The sequence below is a fragment of the Octopus bimaculoides genome, chromosome 18 (genome assembly GCF_046866305.1).
Source record: "Octopus bimaculoides isolate indiv1 chromosome 18, ASM4686630v1, whole genome shotgun sequence".
In the NCBI taxonomy this organism is placed as follows: Eukaryota; Metazoa; Mollusca; class Cephalopoda; order Octopoda; family Octopodidae; genus Octopus; species Octopus bimaculoides.
Window position 1 is genome coordinate 49,389,881 of NC_142945.1, and position 5,000 is coordinate 49,394,880.

At 40.0% G+C, this 5,000-nt stretch overlaps 1 protein-coding gene across 1 annotated transcript in view; it reads left to right on the forward strand.

The window, feature by feature from the left end:
- The window catches only part of LOC106877776 (dual specificity protein phosphatase 14), a 26,077-nt gene that overhangs the window by 1,600 nt on the left and 19,477 nt on the right, over window positions 1–5,000 (forward strand). The gene's annotated exons all lie outside the window — the stretch shown is intronic.

The window sequence follows — 5,000 nt, forward strand, 5'->3', positions numbered from 1 at the left end:
TCTTCTTCTTCTTCTTCTTCTTCTTCTTCTTCTTCTTGCCTTTGCACATCTTCTAACGCTGGAGATGTACTACAGTGTCAGCTGTTCACTACCAGTGAACTAAGGTAACACCTCCTATTTTCCGAGCACCTTCCGGAGTATTCGAGCGGTCCCATTATTATTATTATTATAATTATTATTATTATTATTGTTGTTGTTGTTGTTGTTGTTGTTGTTATTGAGTGAGAGAGCAGTACGTACATATACACACACATCCCTGTGCGTACGATGAGTTCCCATCTATTCGATTTCTTAGTGGACTGCTCTAAATTCTGTAACTCTGTCCCTGAATTGTAATGTTTTCCTCATCCGTGACTCATGCGATAGATACAAATCTCACATAAAGAAGCATACCCTTTTCCTTACTGGTGTACCCGAGCTTCATGGTAGTTCGAACTCATGGCCAGAACCTTCTGAATGACGTGGACAAGCGTATTGCTGTGTCGGCTGAGCAGGTCGAAGATGTATAAATCGAACACAGCCCACAGAGTTACTGACGAGAAAAAAAATCATGCAAATGGGACGAGAGCATTTTCGCGTCTTGGTTTAAACTGAAGATGGTCGGCAACGAACAGTTTGCAGAGCGGAAGATGGTTAGAGTCACGGGGGTGAGGTGGGAGGCTTGCGTTCCTGCTTTGAAGGCGGCTTCGTATCCTTGGGAAAGACCATGGGATCTTGTGTTGGCAGGTATACTGGGAGGATATAGTAGAAGGATGTTGATAGAGTTGCTCTACTGATTAATCACGATATAAGAAAGCCATAATATGATTTGTGTGTGCCTATACTTACACCTGTACGTATATATGAATGTAAAGACATAAGTACATACATAACTTGCATGTATGCATATATCTATGCACGTGTGTGTGTGTGTGTGTGCGCGTATGTGCATGTGTGTGTATGTGCGTGTGTACGTGGCTTTGTTTATTTATTGCTGTAAAATAGCAGTTCATCGAATATATAGTGACGAAAAGAGTACCGGCCATGAAAATGAGAAGTGCGGTCAATACGATCATTTAAACTCTTACACACACACAAACACGCACACGTCAAAAAATGTGGCACAGAATGACGACAAAAAAATTTACTGGATAAATAGAAAAAAATCCACTTAGACGGAAACATACTGAACTCCTCGTCAGATGTCGACCAAATATCATCACAATTTCAGTACATTTATGTATTATACGTACACACATACATACTTACGTAAACACATACATACATATGAATATATCTATGTATGTATGTAGCGTGTGTATGTGCGTGTGTGTTTGTGTGTTTGTGTGTGTATAGCATTCAAATTCGTTCTTCCGCATTCCAAGTTCAAATTTCACTTCCTGGAGGGAGGAGTGAAACTATCTAATATATATATATATATATGTATATATATATGTATATATATATATATATATATATATATATATATATATGTATATATATATATATATATATATATATATATATATATATATATATATATATAGAGAGAGAGAGAGAGAGAGAGAGAGAGAGAAAGAGATAATGATATTACGATATAATGATATAACTATATATCATATAAATATGTTATGTAATAACATATTTATATGATGTTATGATGATATAATTATATGATTATATGACAGCGGTTAAAGAGCAATCAACATTTATGAAAGTATTCTTGACATCGATCAGAATACTTTCATTATCATCATCATCATCATCATCATCATCATCATCATCATCAGTGATGAGATCTGTCACATCATCTGTTCATAAATAACGCTGTCACCACCACCACCACCACCACCACCACCACCACCACCACTACCAACACTACCATTACTACTACCACCAACTACTACAACCACCATCTTTGACATTACGACGACTGCCATTAATATCATTGCCACCAGCACTACAGTCGCCGCCACTGTCACCACCACCACCTACATACCGGCAGGGGATGGTGGCGACCCCTGTTGTACTCTTTCACCACAACTTTCTCTCACTCTTACTTCCTCTTTCTGTTGTGCCTGTAATTCAAAGGGTCAGCCTTGTCACTATGTCTCACGCTGAATATCCCCGAGAACTACGTTAAGGGTACACGTGTCTGTGGAGTGCTCAGCCACTTGCACGTTAATTTCACGAGCTGGCTGTTCCGTTGATCGGATCAACTGGAACCCTCGTCGTCGTAAGCGACGGAGTGCCAACAACAACAATGTATGTATGTGTGTGTGTGTGTGTGTGTAAATTCATACGTCTCAGTGGTGAGGAACCGAAGAAAGAATACTTAATAATGAAGTGCGTTAGCGGATGGTGTGTGAATTATCTATTATGTAAGTAACACTCAGTGTACCGTGGTCGACACCCTGGATTTCCTGCAAGCAGAACAGATCTAATATAATATTCATTAGTCGGTTAGTTTTCTGACTGTATGCCAAAGTATATTGTATATATTTATTTATATAATTATATATCATACATAACCCACATAGAAAACACAATTGCGGGGCTTTTCGTATTAGCTGGATTGGTTAGAAATAACAACTATATCCCACTTAAATCATATTTTACCGTCTTGAAACCATATCTATGACTGTAGTCATAGATATGACTTCAACGATATAATGTCGATGAACGGTCATTAAAAGTAAATGACCCAGCCTTCGGTTTCGACTTTGTGCATTCAGTTGGTCGATCAACCGAACTTCCCGATCATCGAATAAACAACTATATGGCTGAGTATTCCACAGAAACATGTACCCCTTAAAGAAGTCCTCAGACAGAATTATGCGTGATTCAGTGTATTACAAAATTTACACTTTGGCTAACAGTGATAGTCTATTCGGTGGGCTTCCGTGCAGTTTCTGTCTGTTCAGTTCCACTCACATTACTTGGACCGATGGACCGATCCGCGGTTGTGGTAAAATATTCATTCAAGATTCCACGCAGTGGGAACGAAACCGGGACTTCGTGATTATGAAACAAAACATCTCAACCATTCAGTCATCCTACGTCTGTAGACATATGAGTGGGGTGTTTAAGGTTATCACGAATGGCCTAGTTGGAAGCTCAACCTTCCTAGTTCTTTTACAGGGCTTAGAAGAACTGCTGCAGTAAGTGTGTGACTCTGAGAGGGGAATATGTTGAATCAAATCATAATTAATTGATCCTCCTGTGTGTGTTTTTTTCGCTGCTATTTCTAGCGTGTCAAGCAACCAGCCACGTAGTGATATCCTTCTTGTTTTGGCTATTGTGGTTGTCACTGTTGTTGGTGTTGGCGTTGTTGCTGTTGGTGTTGTTGCTGTTGGTGGGTGTGATAGTGGTGGTGGTGGTGGTAGGGGTGCTCTTGTTATTGTTGTTGTTGTTGCTGCTGGTGTTGGTGGTGGCGGTGGTAGAAGTGGTCATGTTGTCGTAATCGTTGCAGCTGTGAAGGAAGGTGACGTTTCTGATGTCATTACTGTTGTTGTTGTCGTTGTTGTTGTTGTTGTTGTCTTCTAATCCTCTTGAACCCAATCCAGTCGACATGTTCTTACACGTTGTAATACCGTAATCTGTTGTAAATTATGTCCGAAGCAATTCTGTACAGTGTGTGTGTGTGTATGTATGTGTGTGTGTGTGTGTTTGCGTTAATTAACCAGCCAGAGCATGAGGGAGGCATCGAGAGAGGGTGGTGTGTGTGTGTGTGTGTGCATTTGTGTGTGTATGCGCGCGCACGTATGTGTGTGAGAGTGATAGAGACAGAGAGAGAGAGAGAGAAATGGATATCGCAGCAAAGATGTCCAGACTTGTCAACATGCCGTTTAATTTCAGTAATTGTGACGACGAAGATGATGATGACGACGAAGATGATGATGGTGGTGGTGGTCGTGGTCGTAGTGGTGCTGACAGTGGTGGTATGAAGGTAGTGGTGACGGTGTTGGTGTGAAGGTGGTGATGGTTGTGGTGACGTTGGTGGTGTGATGGTGAAATTATTTAGCCGCATGAGCGTCGTTTCCAGGGATAACTTCAAAACCCCTATTAGTCATGGAATCTGTCAATTTCTTAAGAGTAGCAGGTTGGATTGCTTCTGCTGCCGCTTTGATGGTCGCCCATAAGATATCATTCGACTTAAATTGGCGTCCAACGGCATAAACATCTTGCTTAATGATGGACCAAAGATTTTCGATAGGGTTGAGATCCGGAGATGCTAACAGCTACACCATCACCCTTTCACCTTATATGCTGTAAGACCCTAGGAGTAAGACCCAAGGAGTGAAAATAAAGAATGTGTAGTGGCTAGCGATCTAGCTTTATTTTCTCTCCTTGTTTGTTTCTGTGTTCCTTTCTGTGGAAGAGCGTAGGCTCGAAGTGTTAAAGACTTTTTCACTTCCCGAGCGTTAAACTAATGCATCTGTTTGTTGTCTACACCACCTGTCTTCGACTTTTTTTTTGTGAATTCTCTCTCTCTCTCTCTCTCTCTCTCTCTCTCTCTCTATATATATATATATATATATATATATATATATATATATATATACATACATACATACATACATACATACATACACCGAGAAACTTCAGGATGGAAAAGCACCTGGAAGAGGCTTGATTGTTGGATACTGGTAGGATGCAAAGGTTAAAAACTATACGCATGCATCTGGCGGCCCCTACTGGCCCTTTGTCCTCAGTACTTACGTATAATTTCCACCCTTCTTGAAAAGTACGCGTTAAGATTCTTAGAGGAAACTCTGAACACAATTTTTATTATAATGTCCTCACCGTTAACACTATTGCGCGTGGAAAATAAGCTTATGTCCAAGTGAAACGTATTCATGGTTATTTTCATATAAATATCTAGATTTCGTGTTTTGTTTACGTTATATTATTGCGTAGCACTATTTCGGTATGTCTCGGTCTCTCTCTCTATATATCTATTAAGTAGGTAGTGAACAGCTTCACAAAAATACATCACGTTGTGTTTTGATATCTATCTA